The following is a 12,276-nucleotide window of genomic DNA, read 5'->3' on the forward strand; positions in this document are numbered from 1 at the left end:
CCAGGCTCCTGGTGGGTGGAAAGCTCACTCATGCACTTTCCAGCTCAACTGGAGTTCTCTGTATGGAAGAAGAGCTCATCTGCCGCTCTCACCAGCCTGCCAAGGTCCTCTGGTTAGGGGAGAGTTTACCAAGGCTCCTGCTGACCCACTGAGATCCTCTGCTTGGGTGGGGGAACTCACCATGCTCTCACTCTCTGAAGTCCTCCGTGTGGGAGGAGGAGTTGCTGAGGCTCCCACCAGGCAACCAAGGTACTGCAGATGGTGGAAGGGGTTGCTGATGCTCCTTCTGTTGGTTGCTGAGGTCATCTGGGTATAGGGGAGGGGTGGCCAAGGCTCCCTTCAGCTGCTGAGGTTGTCAGGGTGAGGGTGAGGGGCAGCCAAGATTCTTAAGGGCAGCTGGGATCATTCAGGTGCAAATAGACATATTTACTTAGCAGTTTTGTTTAAGGTACATGTATAAATTTTACCTTATTTAGTGCATGATTCAGTATTTGCAATGTTTTTCTGAGGTCCACAAGAGCTATAGTTGTTACCAACTAGTACAGGCCCATTAGCTTTGTGACAGCTTCTTTTAATTAACTGTCAGGTTCTGGATTGCTTTTATCCTCCAAAGCCAGGTAGTGTGGAGGTATTTCACAATTGTCCTTGTAATGTCTTAGACGCTGACCTGGGAGAAATACAAAGAGATGATCTTCTTTGCAGGAGCTCTGAAGTCATGCAGTCTAGCTGCTTTTCTTTGAATCATGACAGCAGTTTTAACTACTGGGAATTCTCTTCTGTATTAGTGCCTCTTTCAGATAGCTCTAGTTTAAAAAAATTGAATTCTTTCTTTCTAGTGGAGATGAATTATATGCTCATTGTGAGAAAAAGAAAATACATTATGAAAAAATAAGTTGCCTGATTACATCATTAAGAATCAAATATCATTAAACTTTTAGTTTGCTTCCCTCTAGGATTTTACTAACCACTTTGCATTGATGATAGCATAATATAAACATAATTTGCCATCCTGCTAGTTAAAACTTTAAAACTTAGTTTTATATCATAGACTTCTTTCTCTGACATTTACAATCCTGAAAACTTAGAGATAGCAGTGTTGAATTAATCATCACAGAAATCCTTTTCTGTAGGTAAAGAAATTCAGCATGATCCTCTTTATACAGAAGCAAAATTAAAGCAAAAAGATGAGGTAGTTTTTCTCATATCTTATATCCTTGTTAATTATTGATGCTAAAGAAAGAACTTGAAGCTAAGCTATTGGGATCGAGCAGTATTTTTGAGCAGTGCCAGGATAGACAGAGGACCTGTAGGAAAATTGTGGACTAACACAGGTGGGAAATAAGGACCTAATTTAAACAGCAACTGAATGATGGATGAAGTGAGATGATGGATTAATGAGCCATCGTGGAGTTACAAGAATCAGTAGCATTTGATTGGTAGTTTTAGGAAAAGGGAAGTAAAAGTGGGAATACAGAGGAGAAATCTAGGCTCCTCTGAGGCATCAATATACACTATTCACTGAAAGAGAAAGTAAAAGGAAGAGCAGCTTGGGGGGAATATACGGGTTCTTTGTTGGATGTAGTTGAATGGAAATGCATGTCACTGCAAATATCTGATATGTGTAAGAAAAGTGGTCTGATTCTTGATGGGGAAGGAGCGAGGAAGGAGAAGAAGTGTCACAAGGAGGCAGGGGGAAAGAGGAATAGAAAGCAGGAAGAAGAGAAAGATGTCTGGGCTAGAATGATTGACTTGGGGTAGAGAATCCATTAAAAGATAACTGATATCATACAAATAGATGGATTCATCTAAGACAACACAGAGTGTGAGGGGCAAGAGCCTCAAACAGCCCTTTTCTGACTCTTAACTCCTTGTAAATTGGTTTCCAGGTTAATCTATGATATCACTTGTGGCCTCTTTTCTTCCCTAAGAAGGATTTTATTTTTGCCATCAAATGAGCATGTGTCCTGAGCACTGTCTTCTATTCACTACAGCATTTGACACTGATAATAACTTTCTGAATGTCTGAGTTTCCATCACCTGCCAGTAGCATCAAGATGGGGAACATACATTTAACCTATGGGCTTTGGAGTAACATTTAAGATCCAAGATATAGCAGAACTACTATGGTTTAGATCTAAAATGTTCCTCAAAAGTCTCATGTGGGACTTGTGAAAGGTGATTAGACCTTGGGAGGGAGCTACATTCATCAGTGGACGTGGAGCCTGGTTGAAGGAAGTGAATCCTGGAGGGTCTATTCCTGTTCCTGGATTTATTCTCATTCTCTCTCTCTCTCTCACTGAACTGCTTTTCATCTGCTGTGTCCTTCCATTTCTGCTTTGCAATAAACTGACGATGGACTGAACTTTCTAAAACCATGAGCCAAAATAAACACACATCATTAAGTTTGGGGCACTGAGCGTTTTAGCCCAGTGATGGGAAAGTAACTGATACCAAGTTTTTATATTTTGCCAAATAGATGTACAATTATGTCATTTGAAGTTTATTTTTTATATCACTAAATTGCCCATATCTCTTAGCTTCTGGAGTAGCTGAGATTGCAGGTGTTTGCTTTTCTCATAAAGATTATTTAGACCTTAGGGTTCACTGCCTTGGCATTTGTTTGATCAGTCTTCCCTTTAGTTCTGTCCAGTCTTTTCTTTCTGCGGCTGTGATATGGAAAGCATACACTTTTGGCAAGCATCTTCTCACATGCCTAGCCCTATGGGTACTTCTTTTAATATTGTTTTCATCAACAACTACATTGTGAATGAACTTTGTTAAATGCCATTTTACAAATGAGGAGAGGTAGGGATAAGATGTTCCATATGAGTTAAGGAGTTCAGATTGTCCTTTTTTGGGATATGGCCCTCAGTCACATGGTACCTGTTATCCATAGGAAACCAACTAAGGAGGGAACGTTTTGAAGCTGCAAAGAAAAAAAAAATACTATAGCACTTAGTTATGACTTTTACTGGTATTCTCTCTGCTTATTTTAGATACTCCCTCACATGTTATGAAGGGTATTTCATGGCTTGAGGCTAAAGACTTTGATTTGCTGTGTTGTCAGCTGAGTAGGAGATGGAGTCCTAAACATGTTAAAGAATAGAAATCTGTAGGAAAGAAGAGGGCTTTCCACACTTTGCAATTTGGGAATTTGCAAAAATTATGCTTGTGCTATTTGAGAAAAAGTGGTTTTAATTTTAACCTCATAATTTAACAGTGACAGGCCCTTGGAAAGGAGCTCTTATATAGCTTTTATAGGCAAGTCTCAAAATAGCCATCATGCCAGGATGAATACTGGTGAAAAGGTTTGCTGCATTTAGTCCAGTTTGTTATAACCTCTGTAATACTATAGCTGGTACAGCTAGGGGACCTGTATTGCTTCTCTCTACTCACCTAGGCTTGCATTATATCCACTCATCCTAAGTATTGCCACCCCAGACTTTGTGGTGCTGGAGTGTCCTTCTAGAGATGATTTCTATGTTCTTTGTATCTCAAACAATTGATTGAAACATGCATCACATTTATTAAAGGTAGTAAAAAACATGCTTTGCAGAATAACTTTGGGACTAGTAAAGGTAGGAAAATAGGGAGATAAAAATATACCCTACAGTTATATGGTGTGAGAAACACAATATCACACATTTAAATACAACTCTCCTTGTTTTACATTTCTCATGCCAGCATCTTGTGCTGGTCATCCTATCAAAATCCTGCTGGAGTTCTCTAGAGAAGACCATATGTAGGGCTTGGAAAACTGTTTTTCCCATGTTTCCTAGGATTAATAATGGATCATGCATACTTCCCATCCAGCCCTAGCTCCAAGGCAAGATATAAAAACATAGATTACAGAGTCTACCCTGGAAAATTCTAAAACAGGACTTACGTGTACCAGACTCCCTTGCATGATCTTCAGCAAGCTACATCTGGAACTCAGGAAAATTCATGCATGTAGATTGCATTTTATGCAAAACATTTTTACCAGTGCAAAGTATGGAAAAGGGCAGACACAACAGATGCAGTTCACATGACTCAGCACCCTGTCAACCATGTTGTCAATGATGCTTTAGAAGACTCCAATGAGAGGCACTCTAGGATTGGAACATTTAAAACTCCTACACCCTATGCCTTCAGTGCTTGTGCTATTTTCCTTTTGTGCCCACAAGTTAGCTCACTCTGAATGCACTATTGTCTTCTAAACTTTGTTATTGTTTTCTTGTCATTGAATGCTATGTCCAGTTCTTCATTTACTGTGCATGAGCAGTGGGAACTTGTCCTGATTCCACCAGCCATAGTGATACTTACAAGAGCTTTAAAAACTGTTATATAATTTCATTAATTCAAAATGCAATTAAAACAACTTCATTGTGTAAGAAAGCCTGTTTCCATTTTATTTGATTTTGTCTTTGAATTGGACCTTCTTCTTCAGAATACTGTTTCCTTGTTTATTTCCATGAAGGGCAAAACTTTGCTAAGCATAAAAATACAGAAATAGATAGCAAACTAGCAAATGCTAAACATGATATTTTCCTGTTAATAAGAAACATAGCTCCAAATTGAGCTGCCTAAGGCAGTTGAAAACTTACTGCTTTCAGCTTTTTATTTTTCCCCCACCTCTGTACGTCTCTGGTACTTGGGAGTAGGCATGTGTTTCTAGTGGTAAAGAAACATTTTGGAAATCAGGACTAGAACACAAAAGATAAACTTCTTGGGATAATGCAATCAGAGGGACCTCATAGCTCGTAGGTACTGAAATCTCACTGACAGTTGGCTCCTTTCTCTTTTTCAGAGGTCTCATTTTTCAAAAATCTCAGTGATGATGACTGCTTTTCATTTCAACTCGATTCCTTTATTATTTTTCATGGATACTGTGGTAGAGAGTGTAGGGGATGCAGATTGATTGTGACATCCTTATTAATTTTCAGGGTTTTGTAATCCAACAAGTCTGATCATGCAGTTGATTATAAGACAAAGCAGCATGGCACCAGGAAAAGCCCAGTAACAGACAGACGCAGGGCATTTGGAAAAGAAGTGAAAGAAATATTGATTCCAATGGCAAACCCAGGCTAGAGAAGATGAAATCTAATCAGGTCTTTGAAGTATGCATAAGACTTCATGCTGAGAAGAAGAGAAAAATTTAAGTAGATGTGACTCTATAATCGAGGGCAAAGGAGTAAAATTGTATAGTCTGAAACTGCAAAATTGGAGATGTTTGGATGGAAATCTGGGGTTCCTAAAAGTACTGCATAAATAAAAGACAATATAGTATTCAAAAATGTATTTTCTGATTTGGGTTAACTTTTTTATTCAGTGTTTCCAGTGTTTATTTATGTAATTACTGTATTAGGAATTAAAACCAGTGGCTTGTGCAGATAGGTGTTGTATCTGTCATTTACATTCCCAGTCCCTTTTTAAAATTTCAAGCATGGTCTTGCTAAATTGACCATACAGGATTTAATCTTGAGATCTTTTTTGCCTTAGGCCCTGAAATACTAGGATTACAGTGTTGCATCATCACATCAGGATCATAGCAATTATTTAAATGCCAGAGTTTGCATTATAATAATTTCCTTAACTTTTTTTTTTTTTTTTTGCATTTTATTTTAAAATGATTCATGTCTAGGTTAGGACACTATTAGTTCCTACATGTCTTACTGAAATGTAGTATAAGTGTATTCTTTGTTTCTACTTTTGCCTTCCTCCAAATTTTATCCATACAATAGCTAGAGTGGCCATTTAAAAATAAAACAGAATTTTCTATTTGAAATCATTCAGTGGATTCCTGCTACTATTTTTTAAAATAGTTAAATAAATATATAGAACAATTGCCCAGACATGGTGATGCATGCCTGCAATCCGAGCACTCTGGGGGATGACGTAGAAGGATCACTGAGAGTTCCAGGCCAGTGTAGCTTCCACAGTAAGCTCAAGACCAGCCTGGACTACAGTGAGACCTTGTTTCAAAAAATTAAAAGATGTTAAAATAAAAAATAAAATATTTATAGCTGGGAGATATAGCATAGCTATAGTACGCTTAGTATGCTTACGTAATGTGCATGAGGCCCTGCGTTTGTTCTCCACTATGGGGAGGAGAGAGAGAGAGAGAAAGAGAGAGAGAGAGAGAGAGAGAACATCTAAGGAAAAGAAATTATTTGTGATATAAAGGGAAACAATAAAATACTTTGCTAGAATTTTCTTTCATGGTCTGTAAGTACGGCTTTTAAAGCGTTTGGCTATCTAGCGTGCAATGCAAATCACCCAGCATCTTCAGGCAGTGCTCTAAGGACATGAACAAAGTCTTTTTTTCCCTATTTGTCTCTCTCTACATCTCTGCCTCTCTCTCTTCTTTATAACTATTAAACATATAACGTTTACTTATCTCCATTTTATTAATGAGAAAACAAAGGCACAGAGTATTTTATCTCACAATACAGACCAATAAGCTTGCCCATCCTGTAATTTGTTAGTCCCCAAACATTGGACTGGAAATCAGGGACATCTGCCATGTATTTTTTATTAGTCATTCCTTCTTCTCCACTCTTTTCTACCAAGTGTAGCTTCCTCTTAAAGTTAATCTACAATGAAGATCTATCCATCTTTGTCTTTGTCTAAAAGTGTCTTTATTTTGTTCATGTGCTTTGAATAATAACTTCATGGGATGCAGAGGTGAAGGCAGATATTTTCCCTTTCATGCTTTAATGGAATTCCTTTGGATCCTACCTTTTATTGCTGCTGTTGGGAAATCTATTGTTATTTCAATTGTTGTCTTTATTTTTCCTCTCTGACTGCTTTTATTTATTTTACAATTTAATTGATGTATTAAATACAGATAATATAAACGCAAATCATAAAAATATGTATTTTATAAACATATCTTCTCATTTAACCACAAGATCTGATGGAAGTGTAAAAACTTTCAAGTATTCAAAATGTTTCCTTATGTTTTATGTCAATATCCACTCTTTCACCCCGGCACCTGGGAATCTTCCACATCTCTTTATGAGTTCAGCACAGTACTTAGTTTAGTAAACAAATCATGTGTCCCTTTATGCAGTGTTTCTAGGTATTTGCAGCTGGAAGTTTTCATTTTACCTTACTGAAAACACAGCCTAAATGGAAGTCCTAGGAAAAGACTATTTCCACCTGCACTTCAATTAAATTCCTATCTTCTTCGTCTTATCCACATTATTCTATGTGAACTGGCTTATGTGCATTCTTCAAACTTTTATCTCATAGAATTTCTGCCCTTGTTCAGGTTAAACCAGCTTCCTGTCTGCTGCAGAGTATAAGCCCTTTCCTGACTTTAGGCCTTATATTTACTGTTCCTTTGCTTGGAATCTTTTGTAGTTCTTTGGTTAACTAATTTACCCTTCAAGTACAATATCCAAGTCAGCTCCTCCATCTGCTCCTTAGAGGAGCTCCTCTTTTTATTATTTTTCTCAACAGACTATATATTCCTTTCACAGTACTCAATACAATTTATACCTATGTTATTATTATTGTTAAGTTTATCTTCCTCTCCATCTCAAAAATCAGCTCTCTGAAGTGAAGAAGATTGTCTGATTTATCACCACTATATTTTTGAAGGTTACTGGGAAAGGTGTTTGGTTAATGTTTGGTAAATAAACACACACACACACACACACACACACACACACACACACACACACTTCTATCATCAGGAAATTTTTGGCATCACGTAACACACATGTTACATAGGCCTAACCATGACAATATGTTAAAAGTCCTCTGTCATTATATCACGAATTAGATTCCCCCCCTGCTTAAAGTATTGCTCAATAGGTGAGTTAGGCACCTTCTGAAATCTGGGCTAGTTCTTGTAAGTTAATCAAATTATTTTATACTCTTGCAAAGAAATGTGCTAAATGGCATCTCCAGAGACATCAGCATGGCAGTATTTCTGAAGGGTTTTTTTTTTTTTTTTACTTTTGGGTCTCAGAGGTTCTTCTCTCTTTGTGTTGTTCTGCTCAATCTGCCTTTTCTGGGTCCAATTTTAAAGCAACACTCCAGTTTCTGTTATGTCTCTTTTCTTCCTATAAGCCACCAGCCCTTTTCTTGCTATCAAGCTTTTAAAGTATTTCTGCATTTCAAATAGAATCCTAAAATATTCCTTGTATAAATCAGGAGAGCTATCTGCCATTGCTAAGTGGTTGATTTAAGGGAATAGAACATATAATTGTCCCAGATCCTTAGGCAGCTCATTATATATTTAAACTTACATTTTATTGCTTTAGGAACATTGTGCAGAAGCAAATTCACAGATTCTAGCTGCATCCTGAGATGCCTACACTGTGTGAAGATATTTACATTGCTTAGCCTCGCTCTGCCAGAACCATTTGTGAAAGCAAAAATAGAAGCTTCTCAATAAATATTTGTCCAGTAAACATATGAATAATACTATAATGATATTCTCAATACAAATGATAGATTTAATTTCTCTTTATACCCTAGTCACCTATGTGTCAAAAGTCGAATCAATGATTAATTAGTTGACCAATGTTTTAAATATTTATCATATTCATATGTGAGTTTAGTACTGGTGTAAGTCTATTATGTGTAGGGGAAGGCAGTAAAGTTGGAAGGTGGAGACAACACTAAGATGCTGTATTTGTATGTGAAAATTAGAGAACAACTAGTAGCCCTTGAGGCACATCTAGTAATTGCTTATTTCATTGGGTACTATTTTAGATATTGCAAATATCTCATGGACTAAATATTGTAGTGGAGGGAGTTAGGTGTCAAATACATTAGTAAATGAGGTAGCATATTACACAATGGTAAGTATTGTGAACTTAAATTAGAAAAGGCGAATATAGTATATTCCTGTGGTACGTGCATTGTATTTTAAACAGGATAGTTTGGGAAAAGGACATAAGAAAAATGATACCTGGACAAAAACTTCAGGAAAAGTGTAAGTGATGGTCGTATCCCCAGGATTCATGGCTAGGGAAAAACCTTAATATTAAGCAGATTATTTATATTTATTTTTCAACTCAAAGTTAATTTTACAATAAGTGTGTGTCCTCTTAATAAGAAGCAAATGGTTCTGAAACCTCAGTATTATGAAATTGGTTGATGTAATAGTATGTGGGTCCTCTTCATGAGGCCTCCCCATTCTTCCTCATATCTGGTAGAAAAGACCATGCAGCATAGCAGATGGGCCTGGAATAACCTTGAGTCCCACTGATTCAGTGGATTCTTCATCATCTCAGCAGCAGTAGATGTGTCATGAGGTGAGTCATGGAGCTGGTGAGGCAGATGGCACCTGTTTCTCACTGGTTGGGTTTGACAGCATCCTACACAAGCATGCTGAGGAGCAGACAGGCAGTTTAGGTGGGTGGGAGGCAGGAAACCAACAGCCCTGAAAACTATCAGTAATCTTGTCTCATGGCATAAAACTAGAATGCATATTTCCTAATTTTTTCTTCACTTCTAATGAAGACCTTTAGAGTTTTATAATTTAAGTATGCTTTAAGAGTTACCTTCTTGGCCAGCAAGACTGCAGCACCAGAGCTGCTGGTGTTTCCTGAGAAACCCAGCCACAAAAAGTACAGGGCCATGCTCAATAAGAAGAAACAGAAGAAACATTGGCAGGGACTCACTTGATTGAGAGACTCAGAACCCTCACAGAAGGAGGAGGAAGAGGACACTTTAAATGAAGAACAACAACTAAAAGAAGAGAAACAGTTGGAGAGAGAGAGGACTTCTGGGAGAACATAGCTGATAGATAACAGCAGCTATGGAGGCTCTCTGAAGTAGCCAGCTTAGAATCCAGGAATGGTCAATATGAGGAGTCCTAAGCAAGGGGAGATATACCCTGCCAACCCATTAATGAACTAAGCTGAGAGAAACCAATTGGAAATGCAATCCCAGTGCTATAACCAGAACAGATAAAATCTCAGGGTGGAAGCTGGAAACCATGCCTCTGGAAACCATGATTTGAATTTCTTGCCACCACTACTGCATCTGAATCCGCATGGCAGGGACAGAATGCGAAATCTCTGAGAGTGGGAATCAGCGAATGGAGTTGAGAGTGGAACTGGCAGGGAGCACTGTGAGTGAGAGGAAAGGGGACCCTTCCATAGACTAGGAGGCTCCAACAGAGGACATTCTGGGACCAGGCAGACTAGCTGGAACAGGACACTGCAGTGACTTTAGTCTCATATTCCCCTCTCAAGTGGGATTGGTGGGGAGCACTTGGCCTGGGTGATGCTGCAACTAAGACCCAGTAGGCTGGCCCAAACCAAGTCCCAGTGCCTGGCAGTGTACCCTAGCAGTGAAGCCTTTAGTAAGCTGACCTGGAGGGGCGGGCCCAGCAGAGGCTGCCCAGGTCTGTGTCTCCCTAGTACATTGCAGTGGGCAGGAACACCTAGCCAGCCAATTCAAACAAACTGTAACCGACAAAGAAAGAAACTGGGCCTCCTATATACCTTGTATGGAAGAAACAAAATGTATGGGAAGAGGGAGCAACAAGAAAGGGTCCTCAGTCCCCAATCCTGAGAACACTGATCCAGGAAAGGTTAACACAAAGGAGAATGAGGACAGAAAACATGCAATATCAGACATGGCACCAATAGACATAAAGCAATATCTCCAGAGCCTCATAGATGAGTTAAAAAATGAAGTATTTAATGAAGTAAAGCAAGATATAAGTAGAATAGTTAGAGAAATGCTAAGCACCACCCAAGAAAAAAAACATGGTGGAATGGAAGAACAGAAAAAAAGGGGAGAATTGTTTGATGGAGAAAATAGAGAAAACATAGAATATGTGAATCAGGTTCAAAGAGATTACCAGGAAACTAAAAACTCTATTGAAAGCTGACATAACAGCTTGGAAGAAACTAAGGATAGATTATTTGAACTGGAGGACAGATTTGTAATGTGGGAGCATGAAATGAAAAACTTCTTAAAAATAACAAGGAAACAAACAGCAATAATACAAAGGCTAGAAAATGATAAGAGGATCTATAACTTAAGAATTAAGAACATAAAAGAACTGGGACACAAACAAATGAACTACAAAGGCTATTCACAAAAATAATCCAGGAGAATTTCCCTAATATAGCAAAAGGTAAAGATACTCAGATGTATGAGGCATACAGGACCCCAGCCACCTACAACCCAAACAGAACTACACCCAGGCATATAATAATCAAAATTTCAGAAATCAAATATAAGAACAGAATACTAAAAATTGTCAAAGACAAGAAACAGATCACTTACAAGGGAATACCCATCAGAATTACAGCAGACTTCTCAGCACAAACCATCAAATCAGGAAAAGTGTGGGGAAAATAATTGAAACTTTGAAAGACAATGACCTCCAGTCAAGATCGATATATCCTGCACAACCGTCCCTAGAAGTTGATGGAAAAACTAGGTGCTTCCAGGATAAAGAGGAACTAGGGGAATTTGCAACCACCAATTCAACTCTACAGAGAATACTGCAGGACATTCTAAAAAAGAAAAAGTCCAAGATTCCAGAAACAGAGGCAGAGAGGCCACAATGAATTGAGGAGAAAGCGAAATGAAGAAGGCAAACTGACAACTAATGACAGAAAAAGAGCTCAACAGAAATGAGGCAGAAAAGGTTGGATGGCATGAACAGCTATTTTGGAGTAAACATCATAATAGCTGGTACTGATTTAATATCATCTTGTTTTGAAGTCCTATCAAGCTTTTATTCTTCTGTCTCCATCAGTCTTAACATTTTGTATCTTATTGGATTTTATTATATGTGATAATATAAACAAAAACTTTTATAGACAAGAAGATTATACAGAAACCATTGTTCATTTTCTGTTAGTTGATTCTAAATACTCTGTAATATTTTCATTCTCTTGAATGGTTTTAAATTGTCTTGATATGTTTGATGCTACAGTATATGAAGTTATACTGAAAGATTTCAAGGAAAGAGACACTATGGTAACTACTTTTATGTTGGGATATCTTGTGGTGAAACACTATTTTGCTTAAATGGTTATTGTTTTGATCTGTGGTGTCTTGTTATGTCTTTTTTTATCTCAATCTTTTTTATTATTTACTTTTTTATTTTTATCTTTTTAATTAAAGGAAAAATAAATAAAAAATAGCAGGATATATTATAGTAACCCACTTTGATTTCCTGTTAACTTGATTTGTAACCCTGTATTGCTCTCACCATCTTGTTTTGACTGATTTTACTCTATTCTGTTTTGCTTGATAGTACCAAGTTCGAAAGTATAGGCAACAATTTTGAAGACAATAAGATTCATT

The sequence above is a fragment of the Cavia porcellus genome, unplaced genomic scaffold (genome assembly GCF_034190915.1).
Source record: "Cavia porcellus strain 051 isolate PalLab524CR breed Dunkin Hartley unplaced genomic scaffold, mCavPor4.1 scaffold_1, whole genome shotgun sequence".
NCBI classification, from domain to species: Eukaryota; Metazoa; Chordata; class Mammalia; order Rodentia; family Caviidae; genus Cavia; species Cavia porcellus.